This window comes from Rhinoraja longicauda, chromosome 44 (assembly GCF_053455715.1).
Source record: "Rhinoraja longicauda isolate Sanriku21f chromosome 44, sRhiLon1.1, whole genome shotgun sequence".
Taxonomy (NCBI): Eukaryota; Metazoa; Chordata; class Chondrichthyes; order Rajiformes; family Arhynchobatidae; genus Rhinoraja; species Rhinoraja longicauda.
Genome location: NC_135996.1, coordinates 4,631,234 through 4,653,793, shown reverse-complemented (window position 1 = coordinate 4,653,793; position 22,560 = coordinate 4,631,234). Strand labels below are relative to the sequence as shown.

Here is a 22,560-nt window from a genome sequence, read left to right as displayed (position 1 = left end):
CCCCTCCCCCAAAAAAACATTTTTTCCTTTAAATATATATATTTAGAAGCTTTTTTTATTGTGGGAGGGGAGAGAAAGGAGGGGGTTAAACTTAATCCCTCTCTGTCTGAGCAGTAGTGATATTTAATTGTTTTTATCCCCTCTCTCTCTCTCTCTCCCAAAAAGGAAATGTTTATATTATCATTTTTTGGGGGGTAAAAGAAATATAAGGGAATGCAAGACCAGAGGGAGAGGGAGAGAGAGAGAGAGAGGAGAGAGAGAGAGAGAGAGAGAGGGAGAGAGGGAGAGAGGGAGAGAGGGAGGGGGAGAGGGAGAGAGGGAGAGGGAGAGAGAGAGAGAGGGAGAGGGAGAGGGAGAGGGAGAGGGAGAGGGAGAGGGAGAGGGAGAGGGAGAGGGAGAGGGAGAGGGAGAGGGAGAGGGTAATAATGTAAAGGGGGGGGGGGGGGGTTGTGTTTTTTTGCTATGAATTTGCAGCCCCTCTCTTCCTTCCCCCCCCTAAAAAAAGAAATGCTTTAATATCATTTTTTGGGGGGTAAAAGAAATAAAAGTGAATGCAAGACCTGAGAGAGAGGGGGTAATAATGTAAAGGGGGGGGGGGGGTTGTGGTTTTTTTGCTGTGAATTTGCAGCCCCTCTTTTCCTTCCCCCCCTAAAAAAAGAAATGCTTTAATATCATTTTTTGGGGGTAAAAGAAATAAAAGGGAATCCAAGACCTGAGAGAGAGGGGGTAATAATGTAAAGGGGGGGGGGGGGTTGTGGTTTTTTTTGCTGTGAATTTGCAGCCCCTCTTTCCCCCCCCCCCCCTAAAAAAAGAAATGCTTTATATATCATTTTTTGGGGGGTAAAAGAAATAAAAGGGAATCCAAGACCTGAGAGAGAGAGAGGGGTAATAATGTAAAGTGAGGGGTTGTGGTTTTTTTGCTGTGAATTTGCAGCCCCTCTTTTCCTTCCCCCCCTAAAAAAAGAAATGCTTTAATATCATTTTTTGGGGGGGTAAAAGAAATAAAAGGGAATACAGACCTGAGAGAGAGGAGAGAGAGGGGGGTGTAATAATATCAATTGGGGGTGGGTTGGGGTTGTGTTTTTTTTTTGTTTTTGCTGTGAATTTGGGGGCAAAGAGGATTTCATTTCAGGCCTAGGAAGGCAGGTCGAAACCTGGGGCTCCATTATTTGTGGTGTGTGTGTGTGTAAAGGAAAGGGATTTCATGATGATTCTGGGGAGGATTTTGTTTTGCATTTCTCTCTCTCTCTCTCTGTAAATTTTTGGATTTTTGGATTTTCAACCTTCTTCCCCCCCATCTTCCTTCAAGGTTAACCCCTTTTTGAGATTTTTCCCTCCCTCCCTCTTACAGAACAAGGTTTAATTGAGAACAAAAATCGACGCCTGGTGGATTAAAAGGCCCTTGGTTAGGCCCAAGTCAGGAAAGAGGAACCCTTTTGTAGAAAGAGAGGAATTTTGTTTTTCTTCAGGGGGCAAGTGCTTTGTTTGTGGGGGTTTTTTTTTCGGTTTTTTTTAATCTTTATTTTAAACCCCCCCCCCCCCCCCCTCGTCCTACACAAATACTTTCCAGATAATCCTTTAAAGAAATGAGCCTTAAATGCAGGAATTAAAACTGTACCTTTGCTTACATGGGGAAGGGAGGGGGGGAAATGTAACACTGAAACTGAATTGCAAATCATGTCTCTTTCGTGTTGTGTCTGTATATATATATATATATATATAATAATAATGTTTTAAAAAACAGAAATAATGCAGGAAGCTGATGAAACTAGCTGGAAATATGCGTGCAAGTGTGTTGTTGAACGTTTTACTGGCGGTGTGTGTGTGTGTTTTTGTTGTTGTTGGTGCATTTGATATTTTCTTTCTTGCAACGCCAAAAGGAATATAATGTTTGTGGTTCCCCCCCCCCCCCTTTAAGAAATCTTTCATTTCTCTCCCCCCCCCCCCCCCTCCCCTCCCAATCTTAATATCATATCCTAGCAAAAAAAAAAATTGTTTTTTAAAAAGCTAGGATGCAATCCCCCTTGAAGGCAACTTTTGGTTTAAGAGTTTGGGGAGGATTTGAGCAGAATTGAGTCCTTTAATTTAAATTTTTTTTTTTTGCAAACCCTCCCACCCCCCGAATAAACTTTAAGATTCGTGTTTGTGTGAACTGTTTAGGTGGCACGGCGCTTTGTTCTTTCCTCTTTCTCTCTCCTGCTAAATAAACCCCCTGCCCACTTATTTTTCCACCCAACTTGTGTGCAAAGATGCAGTTTGTATTTTTCTTTAAAATGCAAAATAAACGACCGTCGGGCGTTTTTCTTTAACGCTTCCTTCACCCGACTCGGGAGAATTGAGTCTAAACGTACTTTTTTTCAATAATTGCGTGTCGTGGGTTAAAGTTTTAACACACAATGTATGTAAGCAGTAAGTCAGTCACTGTCCAAGCATATTTTCATGCCACCATTTTATATCCAGGGCACATTCTGGGACCCCTACTTGCCCCTGGGGGAGGGCAAGTAACACCAGGGGAACTTTATTTGGGAGCAGTCACCAAACTGTGTAGAACAAGAGTAAATTGAGTGTAGAAGTTGGGAGGTCGTGTTGCATGCAAGGCTGCAATGGTGAGGCTGCATTTAGAGCATTGTGTGTTCAGTTCTGGGCACCATGTTGCAGGAAAGATGTGTTGTCAAGCTAGAAAGCGAATGGTATGTTAGCATTCAGAGCAAGAGGATTTGAGTATAGGAGCAGGGAGGTTCTGCTGCAGTTGTACAGGGCCTTGGTGAGACCGCACCTGGAGTATTGCGTACAGTTTTGGTCTCCTAATCTGAGGAAAGACATTCCAGCCTTAGAAGGAGTACAGAGGAGGTTCACCAGATTGATCCCTGGGATGGCAGGACTTTCATATGAAGAAAGACTGGATAGACTAGGCTTATACTCGCTGGAATTTAGAAGACCGAGGGGGGATCTTATAGAAACATATAAAATTCTTAAGGGGTTGGAGAGGCTAGATGCGGGAAGATTGTTCCCGATGTTGGAGAAGTCCAGAACTAGGGGTCACAGCTTAAGGATAAGGGGGAAGTCTTTTAGGACCGAGATGAGAAAACATTTCTTCACACAGAGAGTGGTGAGTCTGTGGAATTCTCTGCCACAGAAGGTAGTTGAGGCCAGTTCATTGGCTATATTTAAGAGGGAGTTAGACGTGGCCCTTGTGGCTAAAGGGATCAGGAGGTATGGAGAGAAGGCAGGTACGGGATACTGAGCTGGATGATCAGCCATGATCATATTGAATGGCGGTGCAGGCTCGAAGGGCCGAATGGCCTACTCCTGCACCTATTTTCTATGTTTCTATGAAAGGGTGCTGGAGAAGATTTTACAAGGATGTTGCCAGGGCTCGAAGGGGCATGTGCTAAAAGACAGACACAGAGGTTGAGCAGGCCGGGACACCATTCCTTGGAGCGCAGTAGGATCTTGCAGAGGTGTATAAAATGAGAGGAATAGATCTGGGGGTGTAAGAAAATAACTGCAGATGCTGGTACAATTCGAAGGTATTTATTCACAAAATGCTGGCGTAACTCAGCAGGTCAGGCAGCACCTCAGGAGAGAAGGAAAGGGTGACGTTTCGGGTCGAGACCCTTCTTCACTGGGACTATCGCAGCGTTTAAGAAACAGTTAGACAGGTGCATGGATAGGATAGGTGTGGAGGGATATAGACCAAACGCAAGCAGGTGGGACTAGTGTAGCTGGGACATGTTAGCCGGTGTGGGCAAGTTGGGCCGAAGGGCCTGTTTCCACGCTGTATCATGATGACTGTAGTATGCACTCGTTTGAGTTTAAATTGCTCACTTTTATAAGGACACAGCGGTTATGGATAAGTGTTGTGTCGTTTCCGTTTTTGTATCTATTTTTAAAAAACAAGAAAGCATAAGTAGGGCAGACATAAAAATGCTGGAGTAACTCGGTGGGACAGGCAGCATCTATGGAGAGAAGGAATGGGTGACATTTTGTGTCGAGACTCTTTATACATATATATATATATATGTGTATGTGTGTGGATATGTATAATGAGTGTGTGGGTGTTGGTATGAGTTTGTGTGTGTGTATGTATATATATAAATAATATGAATATGTGTCTGTTTGAGTTTGTGCGTGTGTGTGTGTTTGAGTTTGTATATATGTGTATATATGTATGTATGAGTTTGTATGTATGTGTATGTATGTCTATATGTGTGTGTATATACGGGTGTGTATATATGTGTGTGTGTATATATGTGTGTGTGGATGTATATATGTGTGTGCATAGATATGTGTGTGGATGTATATATGTGTGCATAGATATATGTGTGTGTGGATATATGTGTGTGTGTATATATATGTGTGTATATATGTATGTGTGTGTGTATATGTGTGTATATATGTATATGTGTGTGTATATATGAATGTGTGTATATGTGTCTATATATATATGTGTGTGTATATATATATTTGTGTGTGTGCGCGTATATATGTATGTGTGTGTATATATTTGTGTGTGTATACATATGGGTGTGTATATGTATGTGTGTATATATTTGTGGGTGTGTATATGTGTGTGTATATATATGTGGGTATGTATATGTGTGTGTGTATATATATGTGTATGTATATGTGTGTGTGTGTATATATATGTGTATGTATATGTGTGTGTGTGTGTATATATGTGTATGTGTGTGTGTGTGTGTGTGTGTGTATACATGTGTATGTATATATGTGTGTGTCCTGAAACATCACAGTCTGAGGAAGGGTCTCGACCCGAAACGTCACCCATTCCTTCTCTCCCGAGATGCTGCCTGACCTGCTGAGTTACTCCAGCATTTTGTGTCTCTTTAGTGTGAACTAGCATCTGGAGTTCCTTCCAACACAAAGCATAATCAGGAGTAGGCCTACTCCAGTCCTCAAACATGGTCTACCATTGAATATGATCGTCCCTGGTTCGTTGCGAGTCTCGTAACTCCCCCCTCTCCATATCCTAGTACTTTCTTGATTTGTAAGGGCGTCAACGTTTACAGGTAGAAGAATGGGGTTGAGAGGGAAAGATTAGCCATGATTGAATGGTGGAGTAGACTCGGTGGGCAATGTACTACAGTAGTTTAAATCGGTGGAAGCAAGGAACTGCAGATGCCAAAAAAGCCCACAAGTTCTGGAGTAACTCAACGGCTCAGGCAGCATCCCTGGAGAACATGACTCGGTGTTGTTGACTCGAAACGTCTGCCTGGCTAATTGGGTTACTCCAGCACTTTTGTTTCTTTCCCGGTGAACCGGCATCTGCAGTTCCTTTTTCCACTGCTTATGTGTGTGTGTGTGTGTGTGTGTGTGTGTGCGCGCGTATATGTGTGTGCATATATATGCGTGTGTGTATGTATATATATATATATATATATATGTGTGCGTGTATATATATGTGGGTGCGTATATGTGTGTATATATATGGGTGCGTATATATGTGTGTATATATATATGGGTGCGTATATATATGGGTGCGTATATATGTGTGTGTATATATATGTGGGTATGTATATGTGTGTGTGTGTATATATGTGGGTGCGTATGTGTGTGCGTATGTGTGTGTGTATATATGTGGGTGCGTATGTGTGTATATAGATGTGGGTGCGTATATATGTGTTTGTGTGTGTGTATATGTCGGTGTGTGTGTGTGTGTATATATGTGGGTGCGTATATATGTGTGTGTGTATATATGTGGGTGCGTATATGTGTGTGTGTGTATATATGTGGGTGCGTATGTGTGTATGTATATATATGTGGTGCGTATATATGTGTGTATATATGTGGGTGCGTATATGTGTGTATGTATATATATGTGGGTGCGTATATATGTGTGTATATATGTGGGTGCGTATATGTGTGTGCATATATAGATATGTGGGTGCGTATATATGTGTGTGTATATATGTTGGTATGTATATGTATGTGTGTATATATGTGGGTGCGTATATGTATATGTGTGTGTATGTATATGTGGGTGCGTATATGTGTGTGTATGTATATGTGGGTGCGTATATGTGTGTGTGTGTGTATATATGGGTGCGTGTATATATGGGTGCGTGTATATATGGGTGCGTATATGTGTGTGTATATATGTGGGTGCGTATATGTGTGTGTATATATGTGGGTGCGTATATATGTGTGTGTATATATATGTGCGTGCGTATATGTATATGTGTGTCATAAACTTGGTGACGCGGCGGTAGAGTTGCTGCCTCACAGCGCCAGAGACCCGGGTTCCATCCCGACCACAGGTGCTGTCTGTACGGAGTTTGTACGTTCCCCCCCGTGACCTGCGTGGGTTTTTTTCCCCTGGAGCTTCGGTTTCCTCCCACACTCCAAAGACGTGCGGGTTTGTAGATTGGAGATAGACACAAAAAGCTGGAGTAGGAAAATAACTGCAGATGCTGGTACAAATCGTAGGCATCGCTAAATGCTGGAGGAACTCAGCGGGTCAGGCGGCATCTCTGGAGAGAACGCCACCCATCCCTTCTCTCCAGAGATGCTGTCTGACCGCTGAGTTACTCCAGCATTTTGCGATAACTTCAGAGGCTGGAGTAACTCAGCGGGCAGGCCCTGGGGAGCGTACAAACTCCGCGCAGACAGCACCCGTGGTCGGGATCGAACCCGGTTCTCTGGCGCTGCGAGGCAGCAACTCTACCGCCGTGCCACTGCGCCGTCCTCATCGGGAACGTTGAATCCAGCGGACGAGATTCACGGAGGTGCACCTGATCCTCTGTCTTGTGAAAGCTTTTACTAGTTTATGAACAAAACAGTCTCCTGCAATAACTCCTTAAGCAATGTCCTCTCTCTGCCAGGATCTCGCTGTAGCCAACCATTTTAGACAATAGGTGCAGGAGGAGGCCATTTGGCCCTTCGAGCCAGCACCGCCATTCAATGTATAAGAAAATAACTGCAGATGCTGGTACAAATCGAAGGTATTTATTCACAAAATGCTGGAGTAACTCAGCAGGTCAGGCAGCATCTCGGGAGAGAAGGAATGGGTGACGTTTGGGGTCGAGACCTTTCTTCAGACTGATGTCAGGGGGGGAAGGACAAAGGAAGGATATAGGTGGAGACAGGAAGATAGAGGGAGAACTGGGAAAGAGGAGGGGAAGAGGAACTATCTAAAGTTGGAGAAGTCAATGTTCATACCGCTGGGCTGCAAGCTGAGGTGCTGTTCCTCCAATTTGCAGTGGGCCTCACTATGGCACTGGAGGAGGCCCTTGACAGAAAGGTCAGACTGGGAATGGGAGGGGGAGTTGAAGTGCTTGGCCACCGGGAGACCAGCTTGGCCAACGCGGACCGAGCGCAGGTGTTGAGCGAAGCGATCGCCCGCCATTCAATGTGCTCACGGCTGTGATCATCCACATTCAGTACCCCGTTCCTGCCCTCTCCCCATGCCCCCTGACTCCGCTATCATTAAGGTATCACAAAATGCTGGAGTAACTCAGCAGGTCAGGCAGCATCTAGGAGAGAAGGAATGGGTGACGTTTCGGGTCGAGACCCTACTTCAGACTGATGTGCTGACTGCTGACAGACTGACCGCCATCATTAAGAGCTCTATCTAGCTCTTTTGAATGCATTCAGAGAATTGGCCTCCACTGCCTTCTGAGGCAGAGAATTCCACAGATTCACAACTCTCTGACTGAAAAAGGTTTTCCTCGTCTCCGTTCTAAATGGCCTACCCCTTATTCTTAGACTGTGTGTGGCCCCTGGTTCTGGACTCCCCCAACATTGGGAACATGTTTCCCGCCTCTAGCGTGTCCAATCCCTTGATAATCTTATATGTTTCAATAAGATCCCCTCTCATCCTTCTAAGTTCCAGTGTATACAAGCCTAGTCGCTCCAGTCTCTCAACATACGACAGTCCCGCCATTCCGGGGATTAACCTAGTAAACCTACGCTGCACGCCCTCAATAGCAAGAATGTCCTTCCTCGCATTTTAACTCCCCTGTTTACCAAAAACCCTAGTGAGACCGCACCTGGAGTACTGTGTGCAGTTTTGGTCTCCAAATTTGAGGAAGGACATTCTTGCCATTGAGGGCGTGCTGCGTAGGTTTACTAGGTTAATTCCCGGAATGGCGGGACTGTCATATGTTGAAAGACTGGAGCGACTAGGTTTGTATACACTGGAATTTAGAACGATGAGAGGGGATCTTATCGAAACATATAAGATTATTAAGGGGTTGGACATGTTAGAGGCAGGAAACATGTTCCCAATGTTGGGGGAGTCCAGAACCAGGGGCCACAGTTTAAGAATAAGGGGTATGCCATTTAGAACAGATGAGGAAAAAACTTTTTTAGTCAGAGAGTTGTGAATCTGTGGAATTCTCTGCCTCAGAAGGCAGCGGAGGCCAATTCTCTGAATACATTCAAGAGAGAGCTAGGTAGAGCTCTTAAGGATAGCGGAGTCAGGGGGTGTGGGGAGAGGGCAGGAACGGGGTACTGATTGAGAATGATCAGCCATAATCACATTAAATGGCGGTGCTGGCTCGAAGGGCCGAATGGCCTCCTCCTGCACCTATTGTCTATTGTCTAAAAAGGCACAAGGTGCTGGACTAACTCAGCAGATCGGGCACCATCTCTGGAGGTTGTGGGAAAGGTGACGTTTTTGGTTCGGGTGTGGACAAATTTGTGCGGTGGCAGAGTTGCCGCCTCGTAGCGCCATTGGATCCTGGCCGCGGGTGCCGTCCGTACGGAGTTTGTACCTTCTCCCCTTGACCGTGTGTGCTTTCTCCGGGTGCTCCGGTTTCCCCCCGGAATTCCAAAGGCGCGTGGGTTTGCCGGTTGGTTGAGTTCCGTAAATTGTCCCAAGTGCGTAGGGCTTAGAACCGCCAGTGCTCCCCGACTAACGTTGCCTCGACTTGCGCTGTTCCGACTTTTCAACGGTGCAAACGCTGGGCAACGGCAGTAGACAATAGGTGCAGGAGGAGGCCCTTCGAGCCAGCACCGTCGTTCAATGTGATCATGGCTGATCATTCTCAATCAGTACCCCGTTCCTGCCCTCTCCCCATACCCCCTGACTCCGCTATCCTTAAGAGCTCTATCTAGCTCTCTCTTGAATGTATTCAGAGAATTGGCCTCCACTGCCTACTGAGGCAGAGAATTCCACAGATTCACAACTCTCTGACTGAAAAAGTTTTTCCTCATCTCCATTCTAAATGGCCTACCCCTTATTCTTAAACTGTGGCCCCTTGTTCTGGACTCCCCCAACATTGGGAACATGTTTCCTGCCTCTAACGTGTCGAACCCCTTAATAATCTTATACGTTTCGATAAGATCTCCTCTCATCCTTCTAAATTCCAGTGTATACAAGCCTAGTCGCTCCATTCTTTCAACATGTGACAGTCCCGCCATTCCGGGGATTAACCTGGTAAACCTACGCTGCACGCCCTCAATAGCAGTGGGCCGCGTCACGCTTCCGGCCTCGTGTTCGGGCGTATTAGACGCATTTCCACGTGCGATATTTTCGCTTTGCGACGGATTTATCGGAACGTAACCAACCCCATTGTACGTCGAGGAGCACCTGCGGTGTGAACGGACGTTCGTTGGTCGGCAGGGACTCCGAAGGGCCTAAGGGCCTGTTTCCACGCTGTATCTCTGAACCAAACGAAACTAAAACTCCAAGGTATAAAATTCCAGCGTAATGCTGGAGTCACTCAGCGGGTCAGGCAGCATCTCGGGAGAGAAGGAATGGGTGATGTTTCGGGTCGAGACCCTTCTTGGGTTTTTTCCCCCTAAACTAAAACTATTGTAGGAAGGAACTGAGGATGCTGGTTTAAACTGAAGAAAGACACAAGATGCTGTAGTAACTCAGCGGGACAGGCAGCATCTCTGCCTTGATTATGCTGCTGGCCTTGCCGAGGCAGCTCAAGATGTAAATGGAGTCAATCGTAGGGAGGTTAGTTTGTGTGATGGTCTGGGCGGCAACCACGATTTGCTGCAATTTGTTGCTGTCTTGGATCCCAAACCAAGCTGTGATGCCTCCTGATAAAACCCTCTCTGTGGTGCATCTGTAGAACTTGTTGAGAGTTGTAATTTCTTGGTGCAACACCTGTCCCTTTACCTCCCCCCTCGACTCCATCCAAGGACCCAAACAGTCCTTCCAGGTGAGGCAGAGGTTCACCTGCATCTCCTCCAACCTCATCTATTGCATCCGCTGCTCTAGATGTCAACTTATTTACATCGGCGAAACCAAACGCAGGCTCGGTGGTCGTTTCGCTCGACACCTTCGCTCAGTCCGCCTTAACCAACCTGATCTCCCGGTGGCTCAGCACTTCAACTCCCCCCCTCCCACTCCCGCACTGACCTTTCTGTCATGGGCCTCCTCCAGTGACAGAGTGAGGCCCAGCGCAAATTGGAGGAACAGCACCTCATATTTCACTTGGGCAGCTCACACCCCAGCGGTATGAACATTGACTACTCCAGCTTCAGATAGTCCCTGCTTTCTCTCTCTATTCCCTTCCCCATCCCAGTTCTCCCACTAGTCTTCCTGCCTCCATTCCTTCTTTGTCCTGCCCCCTCCGCTGAAATCAGTCTGAAGAAGGGTCTCGACCCGAAACGTCACCCATTCCTTCTCTCCAGAGATGCTGCCTGACCCGCTGAGTTACTCCAGCATTTTGTGTCTACCTTTGATATCAGTTCAGTTTATTGTCATGTGTACTGAGGTACAGTGAAAAGCTTTTGCCGCATGCTAACTGGTTAGTGGGAGGAAACCGAAGATCTCGGAGAAAACCCACGCAGGTCACGGGGAGAACGTACAAACTCCGTACAGACGGCGCCTGTAGTCAGGATCGAACCTGAGTCTAGAGGTAGAGTTGCTGCCTTACAGCGAATGCAGCGCCGGAGACTCGGGTTCGATCCTGACTACGGGCGCCGTCTGTACGGAGTTTGTACGTTCTCCCCGTGACCTGCGTGGGTTTTCTCCGAGATCTTCGATTTCCTCCCACAGTCCAAAGACATACAGGTATGTAGGTTAATTGACTGGGTAAATGTAACAAAAAAATTGTCCCTAGTGTGTGTAGGATAGTGTTAATGTGCGGGGATCGCTGGGCGGCGCGGACTCGGTGGGCCGAAGGGCCTGTTTCCGCGCTGTATCTCTAAATCTAAATCTAACCAGTCAGCAGAAAGACAATACGTGATTACATTCAATCCGTTTACAGTGTGCAGATATATGATAAGGGAATAACGTTTGGTGCAAGTTAAAGCCAGCAAAGTCCGATGAAATAGAGTCTAAGGGTCTCCAATGAGGTAGACGGGAGGTCAGGACCGCTCTCTAGTTGGTGAGAGGACGGTTCAGTTGCCTGATAATAGCCGGGAAGAAACTGCCCCTGAATCTGGAGGTGTGCGTTTTCACACTTCTGTACCTCTTGCCCCGATGGGAGAGGGGAGAAGAGGGAGTGACCGGGGGTGAGACTGGTCGTTGATTATGCTGCTGGCCTTGCCGAGGCAGCGTGAGGTGTGGATGGAGTCGATGGATGGGAGGTTGGTTTGTGTGTGTGTGTGTGTGTGTGTGATGGTCTGGGCTGCGAACACAACTCTCTTACCATTTCTTGCCACCTTGGATAGAGATGTTCCCAAACCAAGCTGTAATGCATCATGATAAAATGATCATATCTGAAGAACATATGATATCAGTGAAGAAAGCGAATGGTATGTTGATCAGTGAAGAAAGCGAATGGTATGTTGGCATTCATAGCAAGAGGATTTGAGTTTAGGAGCAGGGAGTACAGGGCATTGGTGAGACCGCACCTGGAGTATTGTGTGCAGTTTTGGTCTCCTAATCTGAGGAAAGACGTTCTTGCCTTAGAGGGAGTACAGAGAAGGTTCACCAGATTGATCCCTGGGATGGCGGGACTTTCATATGAAGAAAGACTGGATAGACTAGGCTTGTACTCGCTGGAATTTAGAAGACTGAGGGGGGATCTTGTAGAAACATATAAAATTCTTAAGGGGTTGGAGAGGCTAGATGCGGGAAGATTGTTCCCGATGTTGGGGGAGTCCAGAACCAGGGGTCACAGCTTAAGGATAAGGGGGAAGTCTTTTAGGACCGAGATGAGAAAACATTTCTTCACACAGAGAGTGGTGAGTCTGTGGAATTCTCTGCCACAGAAGGTAGTTGAGGCCAGTTCATTGGCTATATTTAAGAGGGAGTTAGATGTGGCCCTTGTGGCTAAAGGGATCAGGGGGTATGGAGAGAAGGCAGGTACGGGATACTGAGTTGGATGATCAGCCATGATCATATTGAATGGGGTAGTTGGGGGAGTCCAGAACCAGGGGCCACACACAGTTTAAGAATAAGGGGTCGGCCATTTAGAACAGAGATGAGGAAAAACTTTTTCAGTCAGACAGTTGTGAATCTGTGGAATTTACTGCTTCAGAAGGCAGTGGAGGCCAATTCTCAGAATGCATTCAAGAGAGAGCTAGATAGAGCTCTTAAGGATAGCGGAGTCAGGGGGTATGGGGAGAAGGCAGGAATGGGGTACTGATTGAGAATGATCGGCCATGATCACATTGAATGGCGGTGCTGGCTCGAAGGGCCGATTGGCCTCCTCCTGCACCTATTGTCTATTGTTTTAGGGTGGAAGGGGAGAGAGCTAATAGGAACCCGAGGGGAACCTTTCTCACACGGAGGGTGGTGGGTGAGGGAACAAGCTGCCAGAAGAGATAGTTGAGGCCGGGAGTATCACAACCTTTTAAAAAAAAAAACACATTTGGATCGGTGTATGGGTAGGAAAGGTTTGGAAGAATATGAGCTGATCACAGGCAGGTGAGACTAGTGTAGATGGGACGTGTTGGTCGGTGTGGGCACGTTGGGCCGAAGGGCCTGTTTGCACGTTGTGGCACTCTATGACTAACTTCAACTTTGAGCCACCACAGTATGGACTGCCCTTGTTGTAGTATCAACTTCTGGTCTTTTTCTTGTGCGAGTATTCTAGTTATTAATTGCACAGAGTCTTGTACCCAGAATTAGGGGAATCAAGAACCAGGGGACGTAGGTTTAAGGTGAGAAGGGAAAGGTTTAATATGAACCTGAGGGGCAACAGTTTCCACACAGAGGGTGGTGGGTGTATGGAACGAGCTGCCACAGGAGGTAGACGCAAAATGCTGGAGTAACTCAGCGGGTCAGGCAGCATCGCTGGAGAGAAGGAATGGGTGACGTTTCGGGTCTGAAGTTGTCAGTCTGAAGTAGGGTCAGTCTGAAATTGTCCGACCGAAGAAGGGTCTCGACCCGAAACGTCGCCCATTCCTTCTCTCCCGAGATGCTGCCTGACCCGCTGAGTTACTCCAGCATTTTGTGTCTACCTTCGATTTAAACCAGCGTCTCCAGTCTTTGCTTCCCAGTGAGAGGCGGTTGTTGAGGGAGGGACTTTAACAACTTTTAAATGACATTTGGGCAGGAAAGGTTAAGAGGGAAATGGGCCAAATGCGGGCAGGCGGGACTTGTGCGGATGGGGTATCAGGGTCGGCATGGGAACGTTGGGCTGAAGGGCCTGTTTGCAAGTTGTATGACTCGAAATGATAGATTCTTATCCCACCACCCCTGCCTGATTCACACACCTTCCTAACTTAATGATAGATGCAAAAAGCTGGAGTAACTCAGCGGGTCAGGCAGCATCTCTGGAGAGAAGGAATGGGTGACGTTTCGGGTCTGAAGTTGTCAGTCTGAAGTAGGGTCAGTCTGAAATTGTCCGCCTGAAGAAGGGTCTCGACCCGAAACGTCGCCCATTCCTTCTCTACCGTGATGCTGTCCGACCCGATGAGTTACTCCGGCATTTTGTGTCTACCTTCGATTTTAACCAGCATCTGCAGTTTTTTTCTCCTTCCTATTTAACGTTGTAATTGTATCGGCCTCCACCACCTCCTCTGGAAACTCATTCCAGATAACATCAATGAGGGCGTGCAGCGTAGGTTCACCAGGTTAATTCCAGGAATGGCGGGACTGTCATATGTTGAAAGACTGGAGCGATTAAGCTTGTACACACTGGAATTTAGAAGGATGAGAGGGGATTTTTCGAAACGTATAAGATTATTAAGGGGTTGGACACGTTAGAGGCAGGAAACATGTTCCCAATGTTGGGGGAGTCCAGAACCAGGGGCCACACAGTTTAAGAATAAGGGGTCGGCCATTTAGAACGGAGATGAGGAAAAACTTTTTCAGTCAGAGAGTTGTGAATCTGTGGAATTCTCTGCCTCAGAAGGCAGTGGAGGCCAATCCTCTGGATGCATTCAAGAGAGAGCTAGATAGAGCTCTTAAGGATAGCGGAGTCAGGGGGTATGGGGAGATGGCATGGGGAGATGGCATGGGCGACGTTTAACGAGTCGAGACCCTTCTTCAGACAAACACAAGTGAAATGCAGGGCTCCTGGACAACAACTGCAGATGCTGGTTTAAATCGAAGGTAGACATAAAATGCTGGAGTAACTCAGCGGGTCAGGCAGCATCCCGGGAGAGAAGGAATAGGTGACGTTTCGGGGCTCGACCATTCCTTCTCTCCCGAGATGCTGCCCGACCCGCTGAGTTACTCCAGCATTTTGCGTCTTCCTTCGATTTCAACCAGCGTCAGCTGTTTTTTCCCTACTCCTTCTCTGCTCTGCCTATTTGTGGCTGTGCATCTGCCTCCGAAATGATTTAATCCTGTCCAACAAGTCCACCATCTATTCTGGCGTTGCATCCCAGACTTCAACGTACATGCCCTATAAAACTCCCACCTCTCGTCTTAAGCCTGCTTCTCAAATGGTGTGTGGTGCTTTGAGCTGCCTGCCAGCTGGTCCCCCGCACACTTGCATCATCCTACCTACACGCGCTAGGGACAGTTGCTCCAGCACTTTGTGCCTTTTAAAGTAAACAGCATCCTTTCTCATGCTAAAGGGATGGCGCGGTGGTAGAGTTGCTGCCTTACAGCGCCCGGGACCTGGGTTCCATCCCGACTACGGGCGCCGTCTGTACGGAGTTTGCACGTTCTCCCCGTGACCTGCGTGGGTTTTCTCCTGGAACTCCGGTTTCCTCCCACACTCCAGAGACATACAGGTTTGTAGGTTGATTGGCTTGGTACAAGTGTAAAAATTGTCCCAAGTGTGTAGGATAGTGTTAGTGTGCGGGGATCGCTGGTCGGCGCGGACTCCGTGGGCCGAAGGGCCTGTTTCCGCACTGTGTCTCTAAACTAAACTAAACTCCAAAGACGTAGGTTTGTAGGTTAATTGTAGGTTAACTCCAAAGGTTTGTAGGTTAATTGGTTTGGTACAAGTATAAAAATTGTCCCCGGTGTGTACGATAGTGTTAATGTACGGGGATCGCTGGTCGGCGCGGACCTGGTGGGCTGAAAGGCCTGTTTCCGCACTGTGACAATAGACAATAGGTGCAGGTGTAGGCCATTCAGCCCTTCGAGCCAGCACCGCCATTCAATGCGATCATGGCTGATCAGTCACTGATCACTAAACTAAACTCCAAAGATATGCAGGTTTGTAGGTTAATAGTAGGTTAACTCCAAAGGTTTGTAGGTTAATTGGTTTGGTATAAATGTAAAATTGTCCCTAGTCTGTGTAGGGTAGTACTTGTGTGCGGGGATCGCTGTTCGGCGCGGACTCGGTAGGCCGAAAGGCCTGTTTCCGCCAACTAAACTGAACTAAATCTAGTCTTCGGGTCGAGACCCTTCTTCAGTCTGAAGAAGGGTCTCGACCCGAAACGTCACCCATTCCTTCTCTCTCGAGATGCTGCCAGACCCGCTGAGTTACTCCAGCATTTTATGCCTGCCTTCGATTGTAACCAGCATCTGCAGTTTTTACCTGCGTACTAAATCTAGTCTTCCTGCCTAGGTCTCGCATCCTCAACAGCCCTCGCACTTTCCAGGTACCACAAGGATCTGAAGAAGGGTCTCGTCCCGAAACGTCACCCATTCCTACTCTCCCGAGATGCTGCCCGACCCGCTGAGTTACTCCGGCATTTTGTGTCCACCTTCAATTTAAACCAGCATCTGCAGTTTTTGTTTCCCAGTGAGAGGAGGTTGTCGAGGGAGGGACTTTAACAACTTTTAAATGACATTTGGACAGGTACATGCACATGAAAGGTTAGGAGGGATATGGGCCAAATGCGGGCAGGTGGGACTAGTGCGGATGGGGCATCAGGGTCGGCTGGGGGAAGTTGGGCTGAAGGGCCTGTTTGCAAGCTGTATGACTCAAAATGACAGCAACTCTACCGCTGCGCCACCAGGCGGCACGGTGGCACAGCGGTAGAGTTGCCGCCTTACAACGAATGCAGCGCCGGAGACTCAGGTTCGATCCTTACTACGGGCGCCGTCTGTACGGAGTTTGCACGTTCTCCCCGCGACCTGCGTGGGTTTTCTCCGAGATCTTCGGTTTCCTCCCACACTCCAAAGACGTACAGGTTTGTAGGTTAATTGGCTTGGCAAAAGTAAAAATTGTCCCTAGTGTGTGTGTAGGATAGTGTTAATGTGCGGGGATCGCTGGGCGGCGCGGACCCGGTGGGCCGAAGGGCCTGTTTCCGCGCTGTATCTCTAAATCAAAATCTAAAAAAAAAGAAGAAATAATAGACTCGTATCCCACCACCCCTGCCCGATTCACGTACCTTCCTGTCGGGCAGCATCTCTGGAGAGAAGGAATGGGTGACGTTTCATAGAAACATAGAAACATAGTGCAGGAGTAGGCCATTCGGCCCTTCGAGCCTGCACCGCCATTCAATATGATCATGGCTGATCATCCAGCTCAGTAACCTGTACCTGCCTTCTCTCCATACCCCCTGATCCCTTTAGCAAAAAGGGCCACATCTAACTCCCTCTTAAATATAGCCAATGAACTGGCCTCAACTACCTTCTGTGGCAGAGAATTCCACAGATTCACCACTCTCTGTGTGAAGAAATGTTTTCTCATCTCGGTCCTAAAAGACTTCCCCCTTATCCTTAAGCTGTGACCCCTGGTTCTGGACTCCCCCAACATCGGGAACAATCTTCCCGCATCTAGCCTTGAAAAGGCAATTCTAAACCAATTAGTGCCCTACCTGCACCAAAACACCATCCTGGAAAGTTTCCAGTCAGGTTTCAGAGCCCACCACAGCAGAGTCTGCCTTGTTGAAGGTACACAACGACCTGCTTCTCGCGACACCGGCGACTGTGCAATCCTGCTCCTTCTCGACCTCAGCGCAGCGTTCGATACAGTGGACCACACCATCCTTATTGACCGTCTCCGGTACGCGGTTGGCATTGATGGCACTGCCCTGAGCTGGTTCGCTTCGTACCTCAAAGATAGGAGTTTCGCCATCAACATAGGCAGTTATTCCTCTGCTCCAGCTAGCCTCTCCTGCGGAGTTCCACAAGGCTCAATCCTAGGCCCCATTCTCTTCTCTCTATACATGCTCCCCCTTGGCCAAATCATTCAAAGGCACGGCATTTCTTTCCACTGCTATGCCGATGACACTCAGCTTTACCTCCCCCAGAAACCCAACAACCAGTCAAATTTAAACAGCCTCTTACACTGCCTTGAGGACATAAAATGTTGGATGGCACAGAACTTCCTCCAATTAAATGAGAGCAAGTCTGAGGTCATCCTATTCGGCCCCCCCGACTCCATCAAATTGATAACAGGCAGTCTTGGAAGTCTATCCTGCCTAGTCAAACCGCATGTCAAAAACCTCGGCATGATATTTGACTCTGCATTAAAATTTGATAAGCAAGTCAACGCTGTGGTAAAAGCCAGCTTCTTCCAACTTCGAACCATAGCTAAAATCAAACCTTTCCTCCAATTCGACGACACAGAAAAAATCATTCACGTTTTCATTTCCTCCCGCCTAGACCACTGCAACTCCCTATACACTGGGATCAGCCAATCTTCCCTGTCCCGCCTGCAACTGGTCCAAAACGCCGCAGCGAGACTCCTGACGGGTACCCGTAAAAGGGACCACATCACCCCGATTCTGGCCTCTCTCCACTGGCTCCCTGTACGGTACAGAATCAACTTCAAGCTCCTCCTATTCACGTATAAAGCCCTAAATGGACACTCCCCCCCTACATCAAAAATCTTCTAACCCCCCTCTCTAACTCCAGGTCCTTCAGGTCGGCCGACTTGGGGCTACTCACTATCCCGCGGTCTGGGCTTAAGCTCAGGGGTGACCGAGCTTTTGCGGTTGCAGCTCCTAGACTGTGGAACAGCATCCCTCTCCCCATCAGAACTGCCCCCTCCATCGACTCCTTTAAGTCCAGGCTCAAAACTTATTTCTACTCCCTAGCGTTTGAGGCTCATTGAGGAGGCGCTGTGAACTGTTTGCGTGCTACTGTATGTTTCATTTTTTTTTCCATTGGAACCTAATCAGATGTGCAGCACTTTGGTCAACGTGGGTTGTTTTTAAATGTGCTATACAAATAAAATTGACTTGACTTGACTTGACTAGCCTCTCCAACCCCTTAAGAATTTTATATGTTTCTATAAGATCCCCCCTCAGTCTTCTAAATTCCAGCGAGTACAAGCCTAGTCTATCCAGTTTCGGAAGGAATGGGTGACGTTTCGGAAGGAATGGGTGACGTTTCGGGTCTGAAGTCAGTCTGAAGAGGGGTCTCGACCCGAAACGTCACCCATTCCTTCTCTCCCGAGATGCTGTCACCAGCATCTGCAGCGTTTTTCCCGCGTACTAAATCTGGCCTTTCCACCTAAACGTCTATCGCACTTTCCATCTCTATATTTGCATGGCTGATTTGAATGTTTCCAGGAGCGTTCGCTGAAGGGCAGCTAGTCCTTCCTGGCGCCACAAACCGGGCTCTTGATTTAAATTCTCTGACCTCTCCACACCGCTGTCTCCCTTTTGATCCAAAGACCACACTCCCCAGGCTGCGACTGGTCCCTCCCCGTGACGATACTTCACCGCTGTCGACCGCGCCGGCTTTTAATCCGTCAATAGGTGCAGGAGTAGGCCATTCGGCCCTTCGAGCCATCACCGCCATTCAGTGTAAGAAAATAACTGCAGATGCTGGTACAAATCGAAGGTATTTATCCACAAAATGCTGGATTAACTCGGAACAGGGTACTGATTGAGAATGGAGCCGGCACATCTATCCCTATTGCCGAGCGACTTTCTTGGCCGGCTGGATAAACCAGCAAAGCTCTGGAACCAAGAGTGCCAGAAAATCAGTGACAATAGACAATAGATGCAGGAGGAGGCCATTCGGCCCTTCGAGCCAGCACCGCCATTCAATGTGATCATGGCTGATCATTCTCAATCAGTACCCCATTCCTGCCTTCTCCCCATACCCCCTGACTCTGCTATCCTTAAGAGCTCTATCTAGCTCTCTCTTGAATGCATTCAGAGAATCGGCCTCCACTGCCTTCTGAGGCAGAGAATTCCACAGATTTACAACTCTCTGACTGAAAATGTTTTTCCTCATCTCCATTCTAAATGGCCGACCCCTATTCTTAAATTGTGTGGCCCCTGGTTCTGGACTCCCCCAACATCGGGAACATGTTTCCTGCCTCTAACGTGTCCAATCCCTTAATAATCTTATATGTTTCGATAAGATCCCCTCTCATCCTTCTAGATTCCAGTGTGTACAAGCCCAGTCGCTCCAGTCTTTCAACATACGACAGTCCCGCCATGCCGGGAATTAACCTGGTGAACCTACCCTGCACGCCCTCAATAGCAAGAATATCCTTCCTCAAATTTGGAGACCAAAGCTGCACACAGTACTCAAGCCCTTCCTGTAAGGTGGGCAGCGGAACTCTCAACAAAACACCTCGCTGTGGCCTTGGCCTGTCACAGAGTGATCCAGGCCCCCGCGGAAACAGGCCCCCTTGACCCAACTTGCCCGCACCGGCCAACATGCCCCATCTACACTAGTCCCACCTGCCCCGCGCTTGGCCCATATCCCTCCAAACCTGTCCTATCCATGTACCGTCGAACTGTCTCTTAAACGTTGGGATAGTCCCAGCCTCAACTACCTCCTCCGGCAGCTCGTTCCATACACCTGCACGGTGGCTCAACGGTAGAGTTGCCGCCTTACAGCGAATGCAGTGCCGGAGACCCGGGTTCGATCCCGACTACGGGCGCTGTCTGTACGGAGTTTGTACGTTCTCCCCATGACCTGCGTGGGATTTCTCCGGGTGCTCCGGTTTCCTCCCACGCTCCGAAGACGTGCAAGTTTGTAGGTTAATTGGCTTGGTAAAAATGTACAAATTGTCGGTGCTAGCCTGAAGGGCAAAATGGCCTCCTCCTGCACCTATTTTCTATGTTTCTCAGTGAAGAATTAACCACCCAGTTTGATACAGTTTAAGACCACAGTTTAAGAATAAGGGGTCGGCCATTTAGAACTGAGACGAGGAAAAACTTTTTCAGTCAGAGAGTTGTGAATCTGTGGAATTCTCTGCCTCAGAAGGCAGTGGAGGCCAATTCTCTGAATGCATTCAAGAGAGAGCTAGATAGAGCTCTTAAGGATAGCGGAGTCAGGGGGTATGGGGTGAGGGCAGGAACGGGGTACTGATTGAGAATGGAGCCGGCACATCTATCCCCATTGCCGAGCGACTTTCTTGGCCGGCTGGATAAACCAGCAAAGCTCTGGAACCAAGAGTGCCAGAAAATCAGTGACAATAGACAATAGATGCAGGAGCAGGCCATTCGGCCCTTCGAGCCAGCACCGCCATTCAATGTGATCATGGCCGATCATTCTCAATCAGTACCCCGTTCCTGCCTTCTCCCCATACCCCCTGACTCCGCTATCCTTAAGAGCTCTATCTGGCTCTCTCTTGAATGCATTCAGAGAATTGGCCTCCACTGCCTTCTGAGGCAGAGAGTTCCACATCTGAATGCATTCAGAGAATTGGCCCCCACTGCATTCTGAGGTAGAGAATTCCACAGATTCACAACTCACTGACAGGAAAAAGTTTTTCCTCATCTCTGTTCTAAATGGCCTACCCCTTATTCTTAAACTGTGGCCCCTTGTTCTGGACTCCCCCAACATTGGGAACATGTTTCCTGCCTCTAACGTGTCCATCCCCTTAATAATCTTATACGTTTCGATAAGATCTTCTCTCATCCTTCTAAATTCCAGTGTATACAAGCCTAGTCGCTCCAGTCTTTCAACATACGACAGTCCCGCCATTCCGGGAATTAACCTAGCAAACCTACGTTGCACGCCCTCAATAGCAAGAATATCCTTCCTCAAATTTGGAGAGCAAAACTGCACACAGTACTCCAGGTGCGGTCTCACTAGGGCCCTGTACAACTGCAGAAGGACCTCTTTGCTCCTATACTCAACTCCTCTTGTTATGAAGGCCAACATTCCATTAGCTTTCTTCACTGCCTGCTGTACCTGCATGCTTCCTTTCAGTGACTGATGCACTAGGACACCCAGATCTCGTTGTACGTCCCCTTTTCCTAACTTGACATCATTCAGATAATAATCTGCCTTCCTGTTCTTGCCACCAAAGTGGATAACCTCACACCTATCTACATTAAACTGCATCTGCCATGCATCCGCCCACTCACACAACCTGTCCAAGTCACCCTGCAACCTCATAGCATCTTCCTCACAGTTCACACTACCACCCAGCTTTGTATCATCTGCAAATTTGCTAATGGTACTTTTAATCCCTTCATCCAAGTCATTAATGTATATTGTAAATAGCTGCGGTCCCAGCACCGAGCCTTGCGGTACCCCACTAGTCACTGCCTGCCATTCTGAAAGGGACCCATTTATCCCCACTCTTTGCTTTCTGTCTTGACCATTTATGACCGTTGTTCTTTTATTCGATACCAAGAGAATTGGGATGTGTAAGGAGAAAAGCAAAATAGAAAAAACAAAACCAAACAATTTTTTCTTAGAGTCGCAATAAGTATTTCTGTTCAATAGCCGTTCTATAAATAGTGGAATATACTCTTGATAGGCCTGACATTGTACATGTAGTCCAAATACTACAGACTGTTGGAAATAACTAGACCAAATGGACCCGTTGGGCTCACACCTCTCCTGCATTGGTGCAGCACCTTCTCCTCCCCTCCCCTCCATCCACTCCCCTCCATCCCCTCTCCTCCTCTCTCCTCTCCTCCTCTCTCCTCTCCTCCTCTCTCCTCTCCTCCCCTCCTCTCTCCTCCCCTCCTCTCTCCTCCCCTCCCCACCACTCCTTCCCCTCAACCCCCCTCTCTGCTCCTCCCCTCCTCTCTCCTTCCCTCCCCCACCACTCCTTCCCCTCAACCCCCCTCTCTGCTCCTCCCCTCCTCCCTCCTCCCCTCCTCTCTCCTCCCCTCCTCTCTCCTCCCCTCCCCTCTCCTCCCCTCCCCCACCACTCCTTCCCCTCAACCCTCCTCTCTGCTCCTCCCCTCCTCTCCTCCCCTCCTCTCTCCTCCCCTCTCTTCTCCTCCTCTCCTCCTCTCCTCTCCTCTCCTCCCCTCCTCTCTCCCCCCCCCCCTCCTTCCCTCCCCCCTCCCTCCCTAGGAGATAGATTTTAAACTTTAAAATGTGAATAACTTTAAAAACATAACACCGATTTCATGGAAACTCCTTCCGTTAGCACCAAAGGGACGACGGTGAGTAAGGTGGGC

At 48.1% G+C, this 22,560-nt stretch overlaps 1 protein-coding gene across 1 annotated transcript in view; it reads left to right on the top strand.

Moving 5' to 3' along the window:
* The window catches only part of LOC144612374 (ubiquitin-associated protein 2-like), a 38,805-nt gene that overhangs the window by 452 nt on the left and 15,793 nt on the right, over positions 1–22,560 (top strand). The gene's annotated exons all lie outside the window — the stretch shown is intronic.